Source organism: Sebastes umbrosus, chromosome 5, assembly GCF_015220745.1.
Source record: "Sebastes umbrosus isolate fSebUmb1 chromosome 5, fSebUmb1.pri, whole genome shotgun sequence".
NCBI lineage: Eukaryota > Metazoa > Chordata > Actinopteri > Perciformes > Sebastidae > Sebastes > Sebastes umbrosus.
In genome coordinates, this window is record NC_051273.1 from 35,243,814 (window position 1) to 35,255,450 (window position 11,637).

The 11,637-nt window shown below is 41.9% G+C and overlaps 1 protein-coding gene across 5 annotated transcripts in view; it reads left to right on the forward strand.

Moving 5' to 3' along the window:
• The window catches only part of nfic (nuclear factor I/C), a 71,017-nt gene extending 64,704 nt beyond the window's left edge, over positions 1-6,313 (forward strand). For all 5 annotated transcript variants that reach the window (XM_037769374.1, XM_037769369.1, XM_037769368.1 and 2 more), the window contains one exon: positions 1-6,313. This exon is cut by the window's left edge and continues 1,293 nt beyond it. The gene's annotated coding sequence lies outside the window, so the exon portion shown is untranslated.
• Positions 6,314-11,637: the final 5,324 nt, after the last annotated feature.

An 11,637-nucleotide genomic window follows, 5' to 3' on the forward strand; every position in this document is an offset into this window, starting at 1 on the left:
TCTCAGAGAACACAGCGGCGGGAGTTTGTACTTGTATGTAGGTAGATTAGAAAGAGATATAGCAGGCATTGCACTATGATTATTTTAACCATGTGGCCACGTTGCCAAGCTGGCTGGCTGTATTGTGTTTTTCTCGATGGTTAGGACGGCAGGTCATGTGCATGCTGACTTGAACTGAGCACAAAATCCAGGTTTCTTGTCCAGCTCCTGGAGCGGGTAGTGGTCTGGAAGGTGTCTCGACCCCGACCCCGACCCGACCAATCTGTGGAGGAACAGTATCAGAAGGGTTTGGGTTGAGGTTAGGACAGGTTAGGCACAGTTGCTAGGTTTGGTTTCAAGTCTAACCTTGATGGTTTAGCACCGGCAACAAGCAACAAAATCAAGCATTTCAAACAAGTTTGCTTGCTTTTCCGCGTCCAACCCTGACACTATATTTGCATTATGACAGTGAGGCAAAGCACTATTCTGGCTTTTCGCAGCTTAATTTAGTCAATAATCTTTTTTGAAAGATATTTAATAGCTTCAAATATTACATGCTGCATTTTAACTTCGTCTTAAACATTTGACAAGCTTAGCGTTTTGATAGAATCCTAACGAACGTTAGTCCCTATCCGCAGTAATGACGACATCTCAGAACCACCAAGAGCGAGATGTCAGTTTTAAGGGATAGCAAACAGCCCAGTCTGTGTGTAGATGTCAAAGATCTGAATGCAGAATCAAATTATAAAAGATATCATTATTGATATTTGTCTGTAAAATCCAATGCATACTCCAAATGCAACCGTAGTAGAACATGTGCACCCTGGCCTTTTTTGCCGTTTCGTACACCGTCTCTCTGGAGATGAAAATGAGATTTTTAGGGACTAATATTTTATAATCTGTGCCATATTTGAATCTCCAAAGTTTTGCAGCTATAAAGCAGTCTATTGAGATGTGTTGCCTGGGGATGTGGATTGGTGTTTCTGTGTTGAGGTGCGATCAGATTGAAAGGAAAGCGAATTTTTGCCTGGCTTTTATTCACATGAATTTGACCGCTGGAGTGTTCCTGCAGTCTGAAGATGTTGCTCCGTGATTTGGTCACTTTGTGTTCCCTGCTGCAAAGAGCAGGGGGAAAGCCTGACCATTCTTATTTTACTTGTATTACAGCAGCGGTCCCACAGCTGTCTTCTATCTGCCCCGGAGAGATTAAATGTTTTCTAAAGGGGCGAAACCAAAGTTTAAATGCAATATTTCGGATCACCGGTGCAGTCTGAGCGAACCTAATGTGCACCCAGTAAAGAGTAGAGCAGCGTTGCACAGTCAGTGGAGATATCAGGATTCACTCCGGGGAAAGTATGTAATTGTTCCGGGTAGAAAGGAGACATCGGTGGAAGATGCAACCCACTGTAGTAAAAGATAATGTTTCGACTGAGGTTCACAGTAACATTCAGAGTGCGTGGTGAGGTCACAACCAGTGAACCAGCTGTACACAGCCTCACTAGCTGGCAACGTACGCACCAGCCATGTGTGCTGAGACTGGCTGTGTGTTTGGATGACAGCTCAGACTCACCGGAAACGGTTCGGTCTCTATTTTACTCTACTACTATTTTTTCCCCTTTTTTTCGTCTCTTTGTTTCTTTTTAAATGTTTGCGTCAAACTGTAATGGAATAAGTGTTTTTTAGCATCTCCGCGTAATATTGCGCTGCCTAGAATTAGCAGCATTTTCGTCGACTCGGCACGCAGTCGGGCCGCGTCTAAAATTCGGTTTGCATTCATTCTGATCACAGGTGTCTTTTCCTTTTCCTTTCCCAGGGTTCGGGGTTAAGTGTCTGTGTCTACTAGGGGTTCAGATTTTATACCGAAGGTGCTGGGTTTTGGTAGGGCGAGGTTTAAGGTTTGGTTAAAGTTGGCTTAAAGCTGATGTATACTGCATGGTGCTGCCCCGGTCGCTGTGTTGACCTAATGAATGCATGGCTCAAACTGATGATACCTCTCCCTCTCTGTCCTCCTCCTCCTCTTCCTCCCCTTCCTCCCTCTGTACTCTGTATTACATCAGACAGCAGTGGATTGAAGGGCTGTCTATTTCTTTAGATTTGAATAATAGCCCTGTTATTAAACTTCTATTTTGCACGATATTTCATAAAACACATTATGTGCCTTGCCTTTAGTTAAAGAACAATAATACATTATGGGAAAGTGATATACTTTTCATGGTACAGCTGGTAGCACTTAAAAAAAACAACGACAAAAAAAGCTGCATGTGTGATTGCTTGACATTAACCAGTGTAGCGGGTACACAGTTTTAGGTTAAACAGCCGCAGTGGATGAACTGCGAGCTTTCCTTAGCTTCAGCAGAGGCTTATCCTCTGCCACCATCCGACTAAAGACAGCACATTTATTACAGTGGAAGAAAAAGTCTGACATTTTGGGAATTACAGTTGTTTGCCGTCGTACTCAGAGTCACATGAGAAGGACGATATCTCGTTCATCCCGCCGTCCAGTAGCGTACACACAGTATAGACATGTTAAGCTTAGCTTCGCAGAGATAAACACATCCCAACCATTACCCCTATTATCTGAACTCAAGGTCCATTTACTACCTTTGTCCACTGCGTTCAACCACATCTCACAGGTTTCATCAGCTGATTGAGGCCCAGACACACCAAGCCGACATCAGTGAACTAGAGACGATGAAGGACGACTGTTGCGTCGCCTCACGTCGCCTTTGTCTTGGTGAAAACGTTGCATTTGAACACACCGCAAAGACTACAGCCGATGGCACGCTGAGTTAAGATGATTTTGGTTTTCCGAGGTCAGGAACCAACTGGACACATAGATGTGTTTGTCATCTTATTCTGAGGAAAACTAGAAAAGAACTGTAGCGCCCAAAATGTTGGACTGTTCCTTTAAGTGTTGATTTTTCAAAGCCATCAACGGTGTTGGTTGCACTCATAGAGCTGATCTGGTTCAGCAGCTCATCTGTTTAAAGCTGACATGTTGGCTGATAGGTGTGTGTGTGTGTGTCTGTGTGTGTGTGGGCATTGACAGTGTTGCTGTGTGTGACACGGTGATGAACTAGACGTGTGTTGTCCCAAAATGTGGACACCAGCGTGTTGTGAGTGAAACACTATCGTAGACCACATCACGGCTACCTAGACGGTTCTGCCTAAATGTTCACAATACAAACAAAAGCCATTTTCAGCTCCGTCACCCTGTTTTAATATCAAGTATGAAATACATGCACACACACACATTGATAGTATTTATTGCAGGGAAAAAGTATCTGATCTAATGGAAACATGTTCAACAGGTTCAGCAGCTCTCTGACTGACTGACCACTACAACACCGTCCCTTTGCCCATACCATGACTTTGACCACGTGACCAATCATGTGACAACATACTACAAATCTGAGTTTTATATGGATGCATGACACTATTCTTACTTAACTCGGCTTTTAGGTTATTTTTATTGAGTTGTTATTATTACGTTGCTTGTAGCATTATAGCTTTAAACACAACAGTGTGTGTGTATAAATATGTACAACATGGACTTACCAGTCATAAAAAAGGATGTATAGAATGTTGAAGTCTGTTGTGTTTGTCGCATTTTATTTTGGCTCTCTGGTGGCCGAGCCGCAGAGTAAGGGACCCATGAAATGGGGGAAATTGTGGGTGGGCTGCTAGTGAAGTTTATCCATGTGAGGGATGATGAACGGTTGATTGTTGTGGAAGAGAGAGACAATCTTGGAAGTCACGTTAAGGTGTAGTGAACTAGAATGCATATCTCCGCTAAGGCTGCACAATGACTTATTTTAATAACAGTAGAAAAATCCGACACTGGTTCAGATTCAAGTAGGGTTGGAGCCGATGGATGTCACGCTGATAGCAACGTTTTTAGGATAATATTGGGGCTTTGAATGGGAGCTGTACAACGGGGGGTCTCTTCTGTCATAAATATTGTAAGCCAAAGTGAAAAGTGCTTTGTGAATGACCACATGGTGGCGCTGTTCTTCCAGCTACATACCTGAAACTTCAATGTTATTTGTTCAGAACCAGAGCTAATAGTTCACTACTGAAGACCGAGATTCATAGATACAAGGCCAAGTAGTAATTACAAGTTAATGTTCGCACTCCCTCTTTCAATCAAAGATATTTTGGCTGTAATAATGTCCTAAATAATATGACCATGGCGATACATCCAGAACTGTGTAACCAGCAGCACCAGGTATGAAGCTGGACCGTGGTACTCAACATGGCAGCAGGATACAGGCTATTACTGCCTGTTAGCAAATGCACAACAGGAACCTCTGGGGCCTCAGTCAGGAAACAATAAGTCACTTTTAGATTGGAGTCAGGCAGGACAGAATGGAGGACAACGAAAGTTAGTTAAAATTTAAGAGGGAGTGGACACAATAACACCAAAATCGGTTCAGTATAACAGCCGACTGTACGACCCAATTCAGCTACGCTAAACATTTAAATCACCTCTCTCACTCAAAGGAAAAAAAAGAATACTATATGATGTGCAAAGGTTATGTATGTTATACTGCAGTGGCTTTGTGGTTGTTTCCCCTCCAGCTGATGAAGTTGCACGTTGTACTTTAGGAATCGTACCACTGCTTCACATCGTCTACCAGAAGCTATACCTGGAGTGCAAATTCTAAACCTTAAAGGGATAGTTTGGGTGTTTCTCAGTGGGGGTTGTATGAGCTACTTATCCATAGTCAGTGTATCACCTACAGGAGATGGCTGGAGAAACAGAGACATGAGTACCAGCAGGGAGGTTCCCCACCTCCAGTGGACAGTGTGGTAGAATAACGTGTGAGAAAGTAGTACACATCAGCTCAGCCTCTCATGCTCAGACATCGTGCTCTCCTCGGGGTCAAACAACGTCGTTATGCAAACGTATCACTTTCTCTGCTCTGTTCAAATATACCAGCAGGTAAACGGCATGGAAAACGGATCTCAACAAGCAGTGCCTATCATTTTACTGCTAGTTTTGTGTTATTTTCTATGCTGTGCTTTGTGCAGTGTGTGTTGTGTTCAAACACCGCATGGTCGTGTGACACACTCCAGCCCCGGGGGGTTGGTGCTCAGTACTAGCAGGGTAACAAGCCATAAAAATAACCCAAAGAGTCGAAGAACATCTAGAGGAAACTATAGAGACTGTAGATAATGTTCAGTGGAGTTGTGGTTGGTGGGGTTACGTTCAGGGACTAAAGCTGTGTCCCCAGTTTCGCCTCCTTTCGAGGGGTTGCACTAGAAAAAAGGCTGTCCCCTTCCTGAAGCAGCTAAAAGTGCGGTGATGCCGCCTCACAAAAAAGGTTACCAAAGAGACAGAGTATGGAACAAATCATCAACTTAATGCTAATTAATGATTAGTTAACATTTATTTCCTGAATCGCGTCGAAGCATTAGCAGTGGCGATCCAGCGATGAGGTCCTTTATCGGTTTTATCTTTAGCTCAGCTTACTGACCTCACAGAAGACATTTTGGCATGTCACAGTTCAAACTCATTAGGTGTAACTAATGGTGCCTTCAAATGGGGTCGTGTTTACCGTGTTCACGCTAAGAGTCCATATGAACGCCCCCTCCCCCACCCCCCCTCTTGTGGTATTCACGACCTCGTAAGTGGAACGTTTCTCAAAGAGTTGTCAGAAATGGCGGAGGCCTTGGAAGTTCATGTTTCGGTACATAATAAGTTAATATATCTCTGCGTCTGTGGCTTCTAGACGCCGACAGTAACGTTAATATTGTCGTTGCTTAGCAGCGAGGTGTTCTCAGGACTTAACCACTTGAGCGCCAAGCATATCGTGTAAACGACTTCCCGCGTTGTAAACACAAGCTCATGAGTTTAATTTGAAGGCACCATTCTAAAATGAACAACGGCTAAATTCCATTTAGCTGCTTCAGTTTCAGGGTCCCGGTATTGTGCATACGGCTCACTGTCTTGGCTGGGAGCCGTTATTAATGTTCTCAATAACACCTGTGATATTCCTGCTATGACAAGTCAAAAGATCTACTGTGAAAAAAGGCCTGCTGCTGACAACATAGAACTGATCAATACATTATTAAAACACACATATTAGGAACTGTATAATACTTTGTTGCTCATGCTGAGTTGTTACGTGGAACGCATCTTTTTTTTGGGACAGAGAAGACAGGAATAAAGAGAGGAGGGGAACGACATGCAGCAAACAGAGTAGACTGGCTGCTCGGGGTATTTGCGTGGTGGATGCACTCGACTTTCGGGTTGCCCCACTTGAAATGCATCATTACTTGGTCATTAATTCACCATTAATGACCATTTTTGTCATTGTTACTTAGAAGACACCATTAGATCATGACTTGTTGCTCTGTTGAATATATATATATATAAACAGCGAAAATGTTACAGTGGAAAGACTAACGAGGACAGTTTTGAGTTTTATTTTGTTTCTGTCCAGTTTGAATGAAGTGTGTTTTAATGATAAGCGAGGTAAAATTAATGTTTCTGTCAGTGGAGTCTGATGGCTTTGAGGGGAGCATATTAATTGTATGCTTTGTACGTTAATAATAGGGCTGTCCATCAATTAAAATATATAATCGCGATTAATTGCAAATTAATCGCACATTTTTATCAGTTCAAAATGAACCTTTAAAGGGAGATTTGTCAAGTATGTAATACTCTTATCAACATGGAATTGGACAAATATGCTTGCTTTATGCAAATGTATGTACATATTTATTATTGAAAATCAATAAACAACACAAAACAATGACAGATATTGATCCAGAAACCCTCACAGGTACTGCATTTAGCATAAAACAATATGCTGAAATCATAACATGGCAAACTGCAGCCCAACAGGCAACAACAGCTGTCAGTGTGTCAGTGTGCTGACTTGACTATGACTTGCCCCAAACTGCATGTGATTATCATAAAGTGGGCATGTCTGTAAAGGGGAGACTCGTGGGTACCCAGAGAACCCATTTACATTCACATATCTGAAGGTCAGAGGTCAAGGGACCCCTTTTGAAATGAACATGCCAGTTTTTCCTCGCCAAAATTTAGCGTATATTAGGAGCGTTATTCAGCCTACTTCGCGACAAGCTAGTATGACCTGATACTGGTTTCATATCTATATATACATATATATACATATGTATATATATATAAATATGTAAAACTGAGCCCCCTATGACCTCCGAGAGATGGATTGCGTTAATGTTGGCAGTTGGCAGTTGAAGCATTAGCCCAAAGCGATGCTGAACTGTGATTGGTACTTTGGGGAAAGAAGGAAAATGGACGGTGCCTAGTATCGTTGCTCATTTATACTAATACTTAATTCTATATTTCATATTAACTGGTAAACAATGTGTGTGTGCCAAATAACAACTCAGTATAATGCACTACATAACTTCTCCACTTCCTACCCCCCTCTGACTGCTTCTGTTGGTAGTTCCCGCTACGATACAGTCGGCGTCTCCAGGACCACATGTAGCCGTGATGACTCACACACACAGACTCACAAGGTGAAAACAATAGCAGCATTTAGTTAGTGGTTATGTACTATACTGAGCCTTTGACTCAGCGTTGTTTCAACAATTTGTTAAGTATCTACCTACTGTAGGAACAAGTCCTACCATACCGATTCATTATTATCTACTTTACAATCCGTAATTGATTATTCAGGAGCTATTAGTTAACTATGCATTCATTAGCCATACAAGTTGGGAACTAGACTGGGATTTAGTCTACCTTCCGGTTTACTGTTACTACCACAACGTTATGGAGCCAGCGTGTCCCATGCAGTTGCCAGTATCCCCAGTGTTAATAAAGGATCCACTGGATGGTGTGTTAAACCTGTGTAGAAGCTGCTAAGCTGTCCTGATTATAGTTTTGCCCTGATTGGCAGGTTGAAAATCTGAAAATTCTGCTGTACTTTAATGGAAATATGCACTGTAGGATGTAGTAACTGATGGTCACTTTGTATAAAAGTACATTGTGCAGAGGTCTTTTTAAATGTGTCGAGTAACATGTGGTTATTCATTGGGGATAGGTTTTTGGTGTTAAGTTCCCTCTAGATTTGTCTTTGCTCTCTGGTACAAACCAAGTGCTGTTCTGACCACTGTTAGCACTGTTAGCAGAGAATAACCAAACGATGTTTCTGGGCGACTCCTGTTAAGATGCATCATATCAGAAGAATCCTAACTGTTCTTGATTGGCGGGTTATGGTTCTGGTTAGTGTTAGTGTTGTAACTGAACAGTAGTACTGCTGGTGGTGACTCCTGTTTGTTAGCAGCTGCAGTCGATCACATCTGTAGCTGAATGCTGCGTGAGGAAGAACGTGAGGAAGAATCTAAACCGTTTTCATAGAGGGCTCTTTTCTATAAACTACTAATGGTATTCAACACTCCACCCTACTGCTGCTGTTGCCTGAAAAACCTTGTAACTCCAATACATGTTTTGCTGTTTCTTAATTGAACTGTATTTTTTAACGGCCCTTCAGAACCCCTTTCTGTAATTCAGACTCACAGCAGCTGGAAAAACCTCTCTTACATGTAGTTACTGAAAATCCAATTTTGTAGAGTTTTCCTGTTAACAGTGATGCCATATAGATTCCTTTCTGTATCTGCGGGTACGTTGCTTCTGCACACCGTATATACTCCTCGTGCTGAAGACAGTTTGTAACGAACGAAAGAGTTGTTTCTCAGAGAACATTTTGATGCAGTCTCATATTTTAAGGATTTTTTTTTTGTTTGTTTCTCATAACTTTTCAGATATTATAGTAAAGGACTGCTTTGCTTGCTTCCAGATATATATCCCTTACATCAGAGAGAGCATAGGCATGAACAGCTTTCATCAGTTATTGCATGACTACAGTCCACACAGACCACAGTCCTTTTCACATCAGCTGTACATCAGGACAGTATATATATATGGGATAACAACACCAACTCTTTGGTAATCAACAATATATATGACGAGTTCCCCCCAATACCTCAAAACAATAGACAGGCTTGAGGCGAGCAGAGTCTATTATTTTCTATAGTGGAACACCTCAGAGTGCATTATCATACCTTATTACACGGCTCTGTTGAATACACCATTCTGATTGGTCAATCATGGCATTCTACGTTCTGTTAGGCCTATTTCTTTATAGCAGACCGTTGCTATGTATAACAGATTGTTGCTGTGGGCGCAGCTCTGGAGGACCGTTTTTGTGTCAAATTATTGATATCTTAGGTAAGCAGCCGTGTAATAAGCGGGATAATGTACAGCGAGCCGGTCATTGTTGTGAAATAACAACAATGACCGGCTCGCTGTACATTATCCCTTACATAGTTTGCTACACTTGTTTCATCAAAGTCATATATAATGGTAAAATGACTTAAGAATTTGACAAAAAGTGGGTTAAATCGTACTTGGATCGATTGCATAGCCACTGATTTGACTGACACAAACAGGAATCAGGAGGCCAATCATAAACTCGTAAATAATACATGACTTGGTATCCCAATATAAGAAAATAATAGATGAGGTAGAGGCCAGTTGTGTTTCTAATGTTCCAGATTGGGAGTGCTGATCTTATTAACCCTGGCCTGACTGTGAAAAGGGCTGCTGCTCTGGACTGGATGTAGTTTGTAGCAGCTTTAACAAGAGCTTTAAGTACTGTTTTTCCTTTGGATGTTTTTCAGCTGAAGCTTATGTCAATAATCAGCCTTTATTTGCATGATGTGAACTGTTCCTCTTCGACTGCATTTAGACAGGGACGGGAAACGATGTCAACTCCGTGGCATAGTTGCGTCTTCTCATGGCCACCTCAACTGAAGTGATGGACTGACAACTCTCTGTTCAAGGTTGGACTTTCTGTTCCTGTTTGAATGTCTCCTAGTTTGAGTGACAGCTGTCTGAACCGGTGTTTCTGACCTAATGTTATTCTGCTGTGGGGGATATTAACATCTTTGATAATATGTCATTATAACCATATTTAGCCATTGCTATCAGCGAATGCTGATGAATTCATTACTGGAAATAAGTATGTTTCCCTATGCAAAAATATACCATTAATAAACAAGCTATACCACAACTCCGCCAACAGACCTCCTGTTTGTCCATTTTATTCCTATCTGCTTACATCATGTGACTGGAGACTTGCCTGTACTCTTAGTGGGAGATCAGACAGAAAAACAGCCCTGCATTAAAACAACACGTGAGGGCTGCATCGGTGTGGCCGTGTTGTTCCAGGTACAGGTGGGAAATATGATCGAGCAAGGCCAATTTGAGTCATAGGGTCCGTGAGTTTGAAGGTTTATGGATTATGGATGGACAAGATTTTACAACTCTGGAGAGTCAGTCGCGAGGTAAAATGTAGAAATACAGTGTTTATGTTACAAAGTAATCTACCAGAAATATACACTTCATGTATTTGATTGGACAACGCAGTGCCTTGCCGGAGGATGTCCCGTTTTTGCCAGACGACCCTGCATCTCTTTGCCAGAGTCCTCTGCGTTAGCACCCGCAGCTGCACCCGCCGAGACTGGCCTCATTCAAATGAACGACTGGGCTACGTGTTTTTTTTCAGGAAGAGCTAAAGGTGGCACACGCATATTCATATTGAAACCTTTTTCTTTGGTAAGAAACCCTAACCCAAGGGACATGATTCATGCATGGAAACGTTTCTGACACCAGAAGGGTTGCTAATTAGTGGTCATTTGTTTTATAAGACTCGTGGAAGAAGTTTTATAAGACTCAGTGATGGTGGCTTGACAACTGAGCGGGCCATGGCATCCCATTTAAACTCCCATTCAAACCAGTTGGGCCAGCCAATGTAGTTTTGCCCAGTGGTTCCCAAACTTTTTAACATCAAGGACCCCTAAACTGACACAAATTAGATCCGATTTTGTCCCAGGGCCCCCCCATCTGATACATTCTGTCATTGTGTTACTTATGGATGGAATTATAGTGAAAACACACTAAATCACACGCAAAGTTTATGCCAATTGGGGCGAATTATTCAGTCTTTTTTCCTGAGATTTAAAGGTAAAATTAGATGTTTAACATAAAAATGCTGTTGCATTGAATTGGCATAAACTTTGTGTGAATATCTAGCATAAACTAATATTCAGCAGTTATAATAAATTGTTTTGCCCCTGCTGTCCCTTTTTTAGGATTATACATGCTGTACAGTGCCAGAAACAAGTTAAAAAAAAGTAAATTTGACATAAATTGGGAGGGAACCGGAAGTGGGCAATGAAAAACGGGAGTCTCCCAGGAAAATCGGAGGCTTGGCAAGTATGCTGTTTTGGCCCATCTGCCAGATACTGGGATATGTCTGGGAGGGAAAAGGGATTCAGTTATAAAACTATGAGTGATACATTGTTGTTAATTTATAACTTACCGTGCATTAAGTCACAATATCAATGATGCTGAATTCCTTATTAAAAAATGTTGTGAACTTCAGATGGGCCCATAACTGCTTACCGCAAACTCTACACTCCCTCCCTCAACTCTCTCCCTCTCCTTCTCACTGTGGCCGCCTATCAGGACTAAACACACTGCAATAAACAGGAAACTGTCATGCATGTTCGTATAGAGTGCAACAAATATGAAGAAGAAAGAAGGGAATGCTATCAGATGATGGAAATATTACAATGGGGAATCTGCTAGGA